This window comes from Panthera leo, chromosome A3, assembly GCF_018350215.1.
Source record: "Panthera leo isolate Ple1 chromosome A3, P.leo_Ple1_pat1.1, whole genome shotgun sequence".
Lineage (NCBI taxonomy): Eukaryota > Metazoa > Chordata > Mammalia > Carnivora > Felidae > Panthera > Panthera leo.
The window spans coordinates 79,996,617-80,011,655 of NC_056681.1; the positions used below are offsets into that span (position 1 = coordinate 79,996,617).

General features: G+C 44.6%; 1 long non-coding RNA gene across 1 annotated transcript in view; it reads left to right on the forward strand.

Annotated features, from left to right (window-relative positions):
- Nucleotides 1-1,421: 1,421 nt before the first annotated feature.
- LOC122216104 overlaps nucleotides 1,422-15,039 on the forward strand; it is a 79,402-nt gene continuing 65,784 nt past the window's right edge. The window contains exon 1 of the long non-coding RNA XR_006200705.1: nucleotides 1,422-1,462. This is a non-coding gene — a long non-coding RNA (uncharacterized LOC122216104). The remainder of the gene's footprint in view (nucleotides 1,463-15,039) is intronic.

A 15,039-nucleotide genomic window follows, 5' to 3' on the forward strand; every position in this document is an offset into this window, starting at 1 on the left:
CAGTCTCCAGACCTGCACACTCCCCAGAGACAGGAGGAAATCCTTCCCTCCCCCAGCCCAAAGCACTCTTCTTTGCCAGCTACAGGATGACTGAGAGTGAGAGCACCCCTTTCTGTTAGGGGCAGTCCCCTAACAGAGAAGGGCAAATATTGCTGCTTTTCCCACCTACCTGGGGTCTCCCAGAACATTTTAACCACTTGACAAATGCAGGAACCATGGACGATTCAAGGCCAATTAAAGTTTCAACCCAGCTCCCCACCACCGTACCACCTCTACAAATATCACCTGTTGGGACAAGGGTAGACTGGAACGGGTAGGCTTAGGAGAAATATTTCCTATTACTGCTTTGGAGAAGCTGCTGTGGCTGTTGCCGACTTCTTTGTTCTGGGCAGAGAAGGAAGCCAAATGCCTGAGCCAGAGCCTAGTGCACTGACCAGGTGAGGGACTTTAGGCCACCTCAGGGCCTTGAATCCAGAATCAAGAGCCATAGAGAATGAGGAACGGTTGTGGGATCCTCTGTGGGTTAGGATCAGAGACTTCTCTTTACAGCCAGAAAAATGGCCATTCCAGAGGGAAATTGGAAATCGTCTTCGGGCCCGAGCCTTTCTTCGTTCCTGCCTTACTTCAGGGGTTGGAATGTTCTGCAGCACAGACCTCAGGTGGGTGAGATCAGACTCAGAGCTCACAAAAGCCAGCCAGGAAGCAGAGAGCTGGAGCTTCCGAGTCCTATTATCTAACAAGGGTTGGGTGTGGGTGGGATTCGTGCCTACCTGCAGAGAGGCCTCCAAAAATCAACCTTATCTTGACCTTTCCTGTGAGCCAGCACGCGTGCGGTCAAATTTTAACAAACATCATGACCTTTACTTAATAAAGCCCTGGGGGAAAGCCAGGGCAAATGTTCCCACTTTGAAGTGCTTCATAAACGACGTGGCGTCTTCCATGTGTGAGGATGACAGGAGTAGCCCACTGTCACCTGAGTCATTTTTTCCAGATGTGGTGAGGGGAAAACAGCCAGCTGGTGTCACGGGGAAAGTGCTGTATTCAAGTGTTGGTCAGGGTGTTGGCCAGTCACACGGTGCCATGCCGCTGTTGCTAGTCCCACCTCCTCGCGTTGCCACTTCTCACCTGTGATATGGAGATGACGAGGGGACTAAGCCGTGCCTGGTATTTCTCCCCTAGAATGTGTGCACTCATAGTTGTGAGAGCTCTTGAAAAAAAAAATCACATGCCAATGACTTGACAGGCTGCGTAGGGGAAATGTACACTGAACTTAGGGTTTAAAGACTCTGGTTGGATCTGAGTACTTCTTAGTTATGTAAATTTAGGCAAGTTACTTAAGGCCTCAAGGCCTCCGTTTCTTCACCTGTCAAATGGGTATAATCCCCTGGACCTGACTCCCTCAAGAGGTGGGTTAAGTGAGATGGAAACGCACAGGAAGTGCTGTTATTTGATGCCGTCACAGGTGAGGTGCTCTTATTTGGGCCACCAGGGCAGGGTCTTTCTTGGCCTCCATCCTCTCTCAAGGGAGAAGAGCATCTGCCAGTTGCCCTAGTAACCTGGACCAACGGCTGGCTTCCTGTAGGGGCTTTCCTGCTCGCGCACAGTTTCGGTTTCCCCTCTTAACCCCTGCCAGTGGCTTAGAGTGGTGATGGAGGGGTGCAGGTTGCTCGAGCGGAGGCCCTCTGCAGACCATGCTCCCTCCACTGGCATCGCTTGCCACGACTTTGCCCTGCTCTGCAAAATGGAAAAGAGAACCTGGTTATGCATCTCACTGGTTTTTCTGCTTTCTTTTCATGACTCATTTTCGGGAGTATTTCAGGTAAACCACTTTTGGTGAAGGTACTTCTTGGCTCAGTTTTCTCCTCATTTTCTCTGAATCAAGGCTGACAAGTCTGCCTTGTGCGTCCAACCTACCATCTCCAGAAAACAGGCCAGGCCACCGGAGATCACCAGTTGCCTGGGCTGTCTTCAGTGGGGACCTGAAGGGATTTGGGCATCTCTGTAGCAGTAAAATTCACTCACTGGGTGTCCTCCATGAGAAGTGGGAGCCACCTGTCCCCCTTCTGCCTTTCCTTACAGGCAACTGGCACTGGCTGAAATCTCTCCATTGGTGACTCACTTCTTTGTGTCTGAGTCCTATATTCAATATAAAAGCCCTGGGCATCACTATAGTCTTCAGGAGTAACACTTCCTATTCCCAGAAAGTCAGGGACCAGACTAGAAGGACTTTGTAACTTCCCCAGGTTTGCTGTTCTTACTATCCTGTGTTTCCTATAATCATTATCTGTGAAACCCATGAAACAAAAAAGGCCTATGTGTTTTATCCATGGGGGATCCATAAAAGGGTTTTGAGCCCGAGTCCTCTGTACATGCAGGTTTCCTTGAGAGGTGGGTAGACCAGCTGCCTGATGAGAAGGAGGCAGGCCTAGTCCCCAGACTGCAAGGAGGCAAGAAGTCCTAGGGCACTGATACAGGACCTCGGGGCCTGTAAGCCCGACCTATAGGGAGGCTGTGTGTGAGTTTCTGATCTCTCCTAGCCAGGTATTTATAAAGAGCAGGGAGCACTTCACACACTTACTTAGTTCTTGCAGGAATGGTCTCTGAGACTGGTTTGAAAGACATTTATCCAGTGATCAGAGAGCTATCAAAACTGACTCCTCACTTTAAGACTGGGAGGTGGTACTGTTATATTATGTTCATTTTACAGATTGGGAAACCAAGGAGCAATAACCTGGATTGAGAATCTCAGATTCAATTGGCTTTTATTGAACTGTGTTGCATGTCAGGCATCTGGCAGATGTTTTCCCAAGGACTATCTCCTGTAATCCTCCCAAGAACTTGGTAGTGTCTGTAGGCTATTATCCCTGGTTTACAGGTGAGGCATGTGTAGTCCTGTAATATTGTGATTTATAATAAGAAATTTAGGGGTGCCTGGATGGCTCAGTCAGGACAGCATGCGACTCTAGATCTCAAGGTCCTTGAATTCAAGCCTCACATTCGACATGGAGCCTACTTTAAAAAAAAAAAATGAAAGAGATATATATTTGATCTTTGTCATTACTCTGTCTTCAAGATTGCTGATCTTTTATTTTTTCTGAATCATCTAATCTGCTATTGATTCCCTGGTATATTTTTCATTTCAGTTATTGTATTTTTTAGCTCTGATTGGTTCTTTTTTATATTTTCTGTCTCTGTTAAAGTTCTCACTGTGTTCATCTGTTTTTCACTCGAGTTTGGTAGTTTCTTTATGTCTATTACTTTGAAGTCTATCTGGTAGATTGCTTATCTCCATTTCATTTAGTTCTTATTCTGAGGTTTCGTCTTGCTCTTTTGTTTGGACTACACTCGTCTCTCTCCCTATTTTGCCTAACTCTCTTTGTTTCAGCGTATTAGGTAAATCAGTTATGTCCCCTGGTCTCGAAGGACTAGCTTTATGTACAAGGTGTCCTGTGGGGCCCAGTAGTGAAACCCCCTCATCACTGGAGCAGGGTGCCCTAGGTGTTCATGCATGCATCCTCTGTTGTAGCTGGACCCAGATTCGTATGGACTTGCCAGGGCAAGGGGCTGTCCCCCAGCTCGGCTGTCTGCAAGGGTTGGCCATGACTACTACCAGTGTGCTGGTGGGCGGGGTGCAGGCCTTCAGTGCAGCTGGCTGACAGGCCTGGTGGCTGCAACTCTTACCAGTGCTCTAGTGTGCAGGGCAAGCTTCCCAGGCCAGGGGGCCTCTTGGGAGGGCAGGTTGGGTGGGGCAAGTCCACACAGGAATGCTGGAGCGGGGCGAGTGGTGCTAGCAAGTTAGATGGACAGTGTTGGAACTGGCTCCCACCAGTGCTGGCCCAGCTAAGGAGAAGGGGAATGAGAAAAACATGGTGCCCACCAGCGCTCTGTCCCCAGAGAATGTGCCAACTGATCCCTGCTTCTTCAGCACATGACCTAAAATTAGTAAATAAATTTCCTTCACGTGTAACCCAGGTGCTTTTCAAACTGCTGCCTTTGTGTTGGCTCTCCCAGCTAGTGAGCTCGTGTGCACCCTTTGAGAACAGTCTTGGTTTGCCCACTGCACTCTAGGTCTCCCAGACAGAAGCCCTGTTGGTTTTCAAAGCCAGACTTTATAGGGACTCATCTTCCCGGAGCAGGTCCCCTGGGCAGGGGTGCCTGATGTGAGGCTTGGACACAGCATCCTTCAGGGAGGGACTCTGCTGTTGCGATACCCCTCCTCCTTGTGGGTCCCAGCACCAGGGCTATGCATCCTGACTGGACCACAACTCTGCCCCTCCTACCCAACTTGATGTGGCTTTTTCTTTATCTCCTTTGTTGTGTAAAATCTGTTCTGCTAGCCTTCAGTTCCTTCACAGAGATAGCTATTCTATATGTAGCTGTACTTCTGATGTGTCTGTGGGAGGAGGTAAGCTCAGGATCTTCTTGTTCCACCATCTTGATCTTGCCTCAAGATTGATTCTTGCACTGGCTGAAATCTACCCATGAGAGTCTTCTTCTCGATGATTTGTATTTTTTGTGGCTAACAAAGGTCTTGTCAGATCTGATTACAGCGTCATATTTTTAATAATCGTGGCAGCTAGCTTTTATTGAGTGTTTACTCTGTGCCAGCACTGTGCCCAACGCATCACTTACTGCATTAGCCCACTTAGTTCTCACAACCACTCTGAGGTGGGAACTATTATCATGCCCATTTTACAGATAAGGTAACAAAGGCCCAGGGAGTAAGATAACAGGCTCCTACAGCCAGAAAGAGGCATAGCTGGGCGCAGGGGGACAACTCTGGCAGTTACACTCCAGATCCCATTCTATAGCCACCACCTCTGCCCCCTTGCCTAGCTGGGCTTCATGTCAGTAACACAAGCTCATATCATCTCCTTGAGGGAAACAAAGCTGCCATTATTCTAGCAGGCAAGGCTGTGCTAGGGGTGCAGACCAGGTGCAGGGTTGGTCGCCAGCTGCAAGTGCTGCCCTGAAACCCCTGCCTGCTTCTAGCTCTGAGCTCTAAGCTTTTTGAACTTGGCCATTTAACGAATGCTCACCGGCCTCACTTTTATCATTTAAATCAGCCTCTCTCTGTGGGGTTGCTGTGAGGAGGAGAGGAGGTATTTCTGCCAAGCACTTAGCAGGGCTTGGTGGGCAGAAAGCATTTGATGAGGAGGCAGGAAAGCTCTTGGGGCCTCAGTCCACATGGCTCCGTTTCGTGCTGGAGCTCCCGATCTGCCAAGAGCCCATGAAACCAAAAGTAATTTAAAAATAACTCGTCTTTCACTTGCATTTCTCATCGCTAAGTGAACACACAGTCCTCAGCAATGCTTTTGATTTCTCTCAGTGGCAGTGTGAGATTCTCAGTGCTTCTCACACTTCTCTTTCTGCCTTCTCTCGCCATTGCTCTCACCTGCCGCAGATGCCTCTGCTCTCCACCGGCTCTCAGCCTCTCCTGCCCTTGGCCGTTTTCCATGCCCTCCTCTCTTCCCCTGAGTTGTATCTCAAGAATGGCTGATAGAGCAACGCTCCTTTCCTCAGAGGAGGGGCTCGGGAGAGACCAAAGAGAGTGGAGCCAGGACCCTCAAAGAGATGAGAGAGTCTGAGAACTTGTCCATTATTTTTATCCCCCAACACCAACCATTGCTATTGTTTGGTAAAGGAGGAGGTGCCTGTATTAATTTCCACGGGCTGCTCTAACAAAATACCACAAACTGGGTGATTTTAAGCACAAGAAATTTATTCTCTCACATTTCTGGAGGCTAGAAGTCAGAAATCAAGTGGTAGTGGGGCCATGGTCTTGCTGAAGGCTCTGGGAGAGGATTCTTCTTTGCCTCTTCCCAGCCTCTCATGGTTGTTGGCAATCTTTGGCTTGTAGATGCATCATGTCAGTCGCTAACTTCATCTTGACATGGCCTTCTCTATGTTCAAATTTCCCCTTCTTATAAGAATACCAATCATTGGACTAAGGCCCACTTTAATCCAATATGACCTCATTTTAGCTTGATTACATCTGCAAAAACCCTACTACCATTCAGATTCAGAGGCTAAGTCATATCTTTTTAAGGAACACAATTCGACCCAACCACAACAATGCCCTATTGCTCAGCTTGGTTCTAAGCCAAACCATTCCCAGACTGCATCCCCAGAACTGGTTCCCTCAAGTGTTTGAAGGTGTCTCTGACTTTAGTCCAGATGAACCTGGGAGTCCTCTGTTTATGGACCAAATGTAGAAACTCCCACTAGCTCTAGTCGCTTATGGATCAGTCAGGTGCTTGCCTGATGTCATGAGGAAAGCTGAGGAGGAAAAGGACCAGAAGCATAGCCAGTGAGGAAATACATTTTCCAGAAGTGATAACTTTTCAACAGCTTTTTGAAAAGGTAATATATTGACCTAATGTTTTATTTATTTATTTTTGAATTTTTATTTATTTTAAAAAAAAATTTTTTTTAACGTTTTATTTATTTTTGAGACAGGGAGAGACAGAGCATGAACAGGGGAGGGTCAGAGAGAGAGAGAGACACAGAATCTGAAACAGGCTCCAGGCTCTGAGCTGTCAGCACAGAGCCCGACGCGGGGCTTGAACTCACGGAGCGCGAGATCATGACCTGAGTCGAAGTCGGCCGCTTAACCGACTGAGCCACCCAGGCGCCCCGAATTTTTATTTATTTTTGATAGAGAAAGCATGAGCAGGGGAGGGGCAGAGAGAGAGGGGGACAGAGGATCTGAAGCGGGCTCTGCACTGAGAGCAGTGAGCCCAACGGGGCCTCGAACTCACAAACAGTGAGATCGTGACCTGAGCCGAAGTCAGACAGATGCTCAACCAACTGAGCCACCCAGGTGCCCCTTGACATAATGTTTTAAAGGTACTATGTAAACATAATATTTTATTAAGACTATGAGTGAAAAATGTTTTTCTCCTATGAAGAATCAGTCTGAAATACAATTTAATAGTTATGCCATATTAGTGGGGGAAAGAGGAACTATTTAATAACTGGAACTAGAAAAACATACATATGGATTAAAAATGAAACAGGATCCCCATTTAACACCACACACATGAAATCAACTCTGAAGGGATTAAGGACAGTGTTGAAACATGTTTATCTTTGTGGAAAAGATAGATGGCTATCTTTCCTGCACTCGAGAAAGGAAAATTTGGGGGATACCTGGCTAGCTCAGTTGGTGGAGTATATGACTCTTCATCTCAGGGTTGTGAGTTTGAGACCTACATCGGGTGTTGAGATTACCTAAAAATAAAATATTTTCTTTTGAAAAAGGAAAATTTCCTTAAGAAAGTATAAGGAAGCACCAGCCAGGGCCGCCTGATGCCTCCGTTGGTTGAGCACCTGAGTCCAGCTCAGGTCATGATCTCACGGTCCGTGAGTTCGAGCCCCGCGTTGGGCTCTGGGCTAATGGCTCAGAGCCTGGAGCCTGCTTTGGGTTCTGTGTCTCCCTCTCTCTCTGCCCTTCACCTGCTTGCTCTCTTTCTCAAAATAAATAAACATTAAAAAGAAAAAACAGGGTGCCTGGGTTGCATAGTCGGTTAAGTGTCTGACTCTTGATTTTGGCTCAGGTCACAATTTCACTGCTTCGCAGGAGTTCCAGCCCCTCATCAGGCTCTGCACTGATGGTGTGTTTCTGTGGCCTGAGGACCGGAGCACACCTCCTATTTGATGGAGGCGTTTCCTCCCCTTCCAGAGAGATCAGCTAGGTAGCATCTATGCTGGACACAATGGCAGAGAAGATGTCATAGCCATTGTCATTAAGGGACGCCTCCTTTTTAATTAAAGGATTCATGATGGGCCAGCAGAGAAACACTTGACAGTTATTTAATCATTTGCACTTGATCTTACATAAGAAAGGCTTTCCCACAACACGCATGCCTGCTGAACCAGGGCAGAAGGTAACAGGAAGGAGGCCCCCTGAGTATTGTGATTACAGGGCCCACACCTGCCACCACACCCACACCCTGAGATTCCACGGAAGGGGTGGGGGAAATGTGATGGTTCAAAGACAAGAAAACAGAGAGATATTGTTATTATCTCCAAATTTTTTCCCAAAATATGAGATTTGCAAGTGACTCTGGGGCCTTATTTTCCCCGACCCCATTCCACCCCCAGGCCAGTATGCTTAACAAGATGAACGATGATGGTTCCTTACAGTTTGCAAAATGCTCTGTATAACATCATCACATTGGGACTTCCTTAAACACACACACACACACACACACACACACACACACACACACACACACACACCCTGTGAGATGGTTGTGATTGTTACCTTTCATTTATAGCTGTCACTTTTATTTTACTGAGGCTCAGTGACTTGTCTAAGGTCACAGTCTTAGTGGCAGAGCTGAAAGTAAGACTCCGGACTCCCTGTCCAGTATTCTTACCCCATGTTGTTTATTTTTCACTAAGATCTTTGAAGTTTCCAGACAGAAAGCTAGGAAGGGCATGTCGTGTCAGCAGGGAACGGCCACCTGCCCCCTCAGCTGGCACCTGGCCCTTTCCCATGAAAAGGCAGAATGGAAGCAGAGGAACAGAGCCTACATCCTGGCCTTCTGCAGCTGGGGGGGAAGTGGTGGCTCTGAAAGGAAATATCCAGAGAATGGCCTTCCTGCCACCTGAGCCAAAGACAGGGAGGAAGGAGCTGTGTTTCAGACCAGCAGCGCTCCTGTCATTTGTTGCACGAACCCTCCAGACAATATCCCTTGGTGTCCCTGAATATGCTGTTTCCTCTGGCGAGTCTAGAAAAGGGTCTCTCGGGAATTGTTCCACTGTCATTTAAAACAGTCATTTAAAGGAAATGCTTCAAGGTGTTCTAGTTGTTTCTATCAAGTACTGATTGCTCATTGTAAAAATAATTTGGGAAAATACAGTCAAATAAAAAGTAGGAAAAAAGAGTCACACAACTACGAACTTACCCCCTGGCAGGGTATCTGTACACACACAGAGCATTCTTACCTCTCTTCAAGGCCCCAAATAAATTCTAACAGAAAGAGTTATGTTTCTACTCAGGATGTAGAAAGCTGCCCCAGCCTTTGCCATTTTGGACTCAAGCTAAAGGAATAGCCCCCTACCTGGAAGGTTTGAGCTCATGCAAGGGGGAAAAAGACATGACAGAACCATATTAAGGCTCTTAAAACTTCTTTTTGGGAGTGGCCTCTGTGGCTCCTACTCACATTTCACTGGCTAAGCCAAGTCACCTTCCAAGCATGATCTCAATGGAGTAGATAAGTATTAGCATCTTGCTGAGAGGAACATTGAGTAATTGAGACTAGTGATACAGTCTACCTCATGAGCATTTAAGAAGACTTAAATACAGCATTAAAACTTTCAGGAACTGAGGTGCCCGTGTGGCTCAGTCGGTTAAGTGTCTGACTTCGGCTCAGGTCATGATCTCACAGCTCATGGGTTTGAGCCCCGCGTCAGGCTCTGTGCTGACAGCTCAGAACCTGGAGCCTGCTTCAGCGTCTGGGTCTCTCTCTGCCCCTCCCCCACTCATGCTCGTGCTCTCTCTCAAAAATAAACAAACATTTAAAAAAATTAAAAAAACACTTTCTGGAACTAAAAACATGATGTTCTAATTAAAAACTCAGTAGATTAATTCAAAGAGCATAAGGGCAGAATGGAAAAATGAATCAATGCCCTGGAATATCAAGTAGAAGGAAATGTCAGACCACAGAACAGGACTACAAAGAGATGAGGGAGAACAATAACTGTGTTATCAAAACGTGCGTATATTTAACACACTTACCTTTTACTAAAACCTAGGCATTAAGGACTCTAACCCATATGACAGCTGAAGAAACAGGCCCAGGAGGGTTAAGGATCGATCCCAAGATCCCACAGCTGTGGCAAACCTGGTATTCACTCCCAGGTTGTCTGGTTTCTGTGACTGTCCTGTTAAATACTGCTGTTAACATTTTCTGCTTCTTAATGGCCATGCTATTTTGCCATGATAAGACGTGGAGGGTATGCTTGGGTGGCTCAGTCAGTCGAACACCTGACTTTTGATTTTGGCTCAGGTCATGATCCCAGGGTCATGGGATCCAGCCCCACATCGTGCTGAACATGGAGCCTGCTTAAGACACTCTCTCGCTCCCTTTACCCCTCCCCCACATGCTATAAATAAATAAATAAATAAATAAATAAATAAATAAAATAAAACTTGGAGGACAGATTCAGGACACTTAATGAGAGAAATAGGAACTCATGAAGGATAAAAGGAATTGCTGGAGGTGGTATAGGAATTAAATAAATGATAGGAGAAAGTAAGTCTGACTTTAAGAAAGACTTGCAGTTTAAAAGGGCTCACTGAGTTCCAGGCTGAGATTAAGAAAAAAGACATCTGGTAACATCCTGTAAAATTCCTCAATTCCCAGGACACAGAATTTGTATGAGCTTCCAGACAAAAAGAACAAATAACGTATAAAGGAGCCTCAGATTGTTCATCGGGATTTTTTTTCTTTCCTTCCTTCCTTCCTTCCTTCCTTCCTTCCTTCCTTCCTTCCTTCCTTTGTTTCTTTTAAATGTTTATTTATTTTTGAGAGAGAGAGAGAGAGAGAGAAAACATGAGCAGGGGAGGGGCAGAGAGAGGGGGACAGAGGATCTGGAGCAGGCTCCTCACTGACAGCAGCAAGCCTGATGCTGGGCGGAGATCATGACTTGAGCTGAAGTCTGATGCTCAAAGCTCAACTGACTGAGCCACCCAAGCATTCCCGTGGGACTTTTCATTTGCAACATTGGAAGCTAGAAGACTGTGAATAACACCTAATGACAACTGAAAGAAAATGAACTTGACCTAGGAATTCTATAAGCCCACCTGACAAGTCTCACCCGTCAGGGTGAAAGTTATTTTTGAATATGATATAGCAAAGAAAAGTATATCACCCACACACTTCATTTGAGGAATTTATTCAAAAGAAGAGCCTCTTTCCAAGCAACAAATGAATCAAGGCAAAAATCTCAGGATAGGGGAAGATGAAAAACAAGGAAATAGTAATGGTTAAGAAATAAGGCTAATATTTAATATACATTTGTATACCTAAGTCTAAATGAATAATGACAGAGCGACTAGCAATTTATTCCCTAAGTTTGGATTTACAATTATGGTGGAGAGTTAAAAACACTGCTTTATAATCAAATCTAGCAGGAAAAAGAAAATGAAATCCTAGAGGAATGGATTATTTCATTAACAAATTAAATTACAGTAATGTAAGTAGGCACTCTATGATTAGAGAGAATGAGATAAGACCAGCTCTTCACGGGTAGAATAGGACCCTGCCCCTCTCTGCAAACATTCTTCTCCTGTCTGCTCACTGAATTTTAAATCAAGATGAGAAACAAGTTCTTTGCTTTGAGGCTTTGTTCTCTGCTCAGAGATCTCCTAGGACTTGAAAATGTCTTTATTTTAAATGATGGCAATCACTGCCCTTCAGCAGGACTTTGCTTGTTAAATTTTATCCTGAGAAGAGCTTTAGTAAGGAATTTACAGGGCACAGCATGAATTCCAGGAAGGGGTGCATGAAGGGATAAGAGAGGGGGGCAAAGACCTGGAAGGAATTAACGGGGAGGGGGGTGTTCTGCTCCACTTCAGACCCTCTGGTCTGCCTCACAGGTTGGCGTCCCAACTCCCAGCACTTCCCTTCCCTTCCTCTTCTTTCTGACTGTTCTTTGCCTTCATTTCTCCACAACAGCATTGAAATTGTTAGTGTCATGAGTGATGGGACAAAGCATTTCTTTTTCTTTCAGCCTAATTTATGAGAGAAACAGCTGCTACTCATGGAATTTCTCAAGCTCAGAGCATAATTAAGTGTGACTTTTTGCCCTGAAAAATGACTTTGGGGAGCTCCTGGGTGAGCAGTCTCCTTGACATTTAAAAGTGTGAACCTTATCTGAAGCAGCCCTTTGCAGGCTGATAGACCTCATTGAACTTGAGCCATTTCAGCCCCACTGTAGTTCTTTTTCATTTCTGTTTTTCAATTACACATCAGCAGAAGATTCAGTTTGAATATAAGGGCATTTTTCATTAATCCAGAGAACCAATAGAAAGCTTAAGTGGCCATAGTTTACAGAGAATACAGGGAAATAAATATTGCATTGGTTTTTTTTCCTGTGTTCATTTCCTCTTGTTGTTATTGATATGCAAGGAACATAAGCTGGAGGCCTGAGAGTTCTCTCAGGTTTTCACATCTCCAGCCCCAAACGTATCTTGTCCTCTGGCTCCTCTGCTCTGCCGTGACCTTCGACAGCTCCAGTGTTCAACCAGCTGTACCTCTTTCTGCCTTCTTTCCCTGCCACATTTGTATCTATTACAAGAATGACCCCGTTGTAGGTACCAGTATTTTTCAATTATAAAGATTGCTCCATTTGGGCGTGATTGCACAGATATATCATTTTTATTACAAATAGCTACTATAAAGTGCAAAGGCACTGTGATAGGCATTTTATACACATTTTCTCTATTCTTACACAACCATGTACACTTGATATTATGATTCCTGTTTCACAGATGATGTTTTGGTTATCTCTTGCTGTGTAATGATCACCCCCAAGACTTTCGTGGATTAAAACAATGATTTATAATTATATGCTTAGACTTCTTCTGTTAGTTGGGATGGTCAGCTGGGTGGTTCTCTCTTGGACTTTCACATGTGGTTGTAATCAGATGGTGGCTAGGGCTGGAGTCAGTGAGACTGGACATCTAAGATGGCTTCTTTACTTATGTGTCTGATGTCTCAGCTGAGATGACAGGACAGCTGGAGGCTGGCTAGGTATATGTATTTCCACATGGTCTCTCCCTGTTGGGCTCCCTCACAGCAGCATAGTATCAAGCCAGCTGGACTTCTTATGTGACCACTGGCTTCCCCAGAGCTAGTGTTCCAAGAGATCAAGGCTTCTTATGACCTAGCATCACTTCTGCTGCATCCCATTGGTCATTTTATGCAGCCAAGTTCAATGTGGAACTACAGAAGAATGGGAACCCTGTGAGACAGGATTCACTGTTGAGTAGAGGGCATCTTTGCAGACTAGCTACTGTAGGTGAGGAAATCAAGGGTCTGATGGGTTATGCCATGTCCCCAAGATTATACTTCCAGTAAGTGGCAAAATTGAGATTTGAACCTAAGCAGTCTGTCTGACCCCAAACTCTTTCTTTATCATTCTATTTCTTGTGTTTGGTTACTTTGGTTCTCTAGTATAGCATATCAAATACTGTCTCTAGGATGGTCTCTTTTAACTTTTGCCAGGTCGCTGACAGCATCAAGAGTGGCTTGGCTGAGTTAACAGGGAAGAAATCAGGTAAAAGGAGTAGCACAACTACCCAAAATTCCTTTGGGGCCCTATTTGTAGGATGAAACCACTCAAATGTTCCTCAAATCAAAAGATATTTCATTAGTGGCTGGTCAGTTATGCTGCCATCCCCAAAGAAGACCAAAATGTCTCTCTTTTAGCTGCACTCTGGGACCATGAATATAGCCCTTCGACCATTCCTACAGTTGATCATTAGGACATTGATGAGCAATCATCTGTTTAGACAGAATATATGTTGTCCCAAAGTGAAGACTTTGGCAATGTCAGGAAAAGAACAATTGGGGTAATGATGATCCCTTATATTTGTAAGTGTCCTGTAGCTTGTAAAGCACATCCACATATTTTATGGAGTCAAGACAGACTGGTTTTGCTTTAAAAAAAATCCCAGTACCTTAAGACAACAAAGGTTTATATCTCACTCACGGTATGGGTTCATTACAGATTACTCTGTTCATATACCTCTTCCCTCTCACTCAAAGGCAATGGAGCAGCCACTATTCAGAACATTGCTAGTGATCATGGCAATGTCACAGTAGGTCTCAGTCACAAATTAAACATTTGGCCCAAAAATGACATGAATCACTTCTCAAAATTTATTAGCCAAAGAAAATAATTGGCTGGAACTGGTCACATGACTCTACCCAACCACAAGGACACCAATGTAGTGTTTCAGAACGAATCAGTCTAATATGTACCATTTTGGCATATGAATTATTTTTTAGCTGAAAATAATCAAGGCCCAAAAGACTCAGGAAGAAACTTTGACCTTCCCCCTAACTGCCTAAAAGAATTCAGATAGAGGACCTGTTCCAGGAAGGGGGCTATCACTATAATAACCTCATCATGATACAAACTAGGGAGGACTTTAGCATAATCTGTTAAAATTCTTCTCTCTGTCCCACTGTTTCTGTATGGCCCAGCAAACATTTGTTTGCCAAACATTTACTCTTTTTCATCTTCCTGTAAAATTTCTTCCTTCTCTTTGAAGTCCCAGACCCTACTCCCTTCTCCTTAGCTCAGAATGACATATATACATAATTTTGCCTGACTGTTTTTGGAGTCCCCCATATTTATGTGGATTCCTCATATGTACAGAGTTAAACTTGATTTTCTCCATTAATCTGGCTCATGTTGATTTGATTCTTAGACGAGCCAGAAGAATCTTGAAGAGTATAGTAAAAATTTTCCTTCCCAACATCAAGAAGTATAATCTAACATGTGTCTAGAAGGGGATAAAACTGAAATGACTATTTGGCAATAGCACTAGTAATTATGACATATAAATGGCCTTATAGTTTTTCTTAGCAATGCAAGGAGTTGTGGAATTATTCTCATTTTCCAGAAGTATGGAAAAGGCAGAAATGGCAGAGAAGCTTGTTACATAGTATGTGAATTATGTCTCAGTGGAGCTTGTAGGGGTGGAAAAATTTTTCCCTTCTTCCCTTCTAGCTTCTTTGGCTAGTCTAGTAATTAGATTGATATAAGACAGATTAACAGGAGAAAAACAAACACATTTCATATATACAGGAGCCCCATAAAAATATGACACCCAAAGAACAGCCAGGTAATTGAGGTTTATATAGCATCCTGAGTTAAGGAAAAGTGTAGAGGTCTGGGAATACAAAGGAAAGAAAGGACATTCACAGGAAGGTGAGAGGAGATGTTTGTAAAACAAAGGTTACCCTACTATGCAGATAAGTTTCTTAGGTAAAAAAGTATTTCTGGTAATAGCTC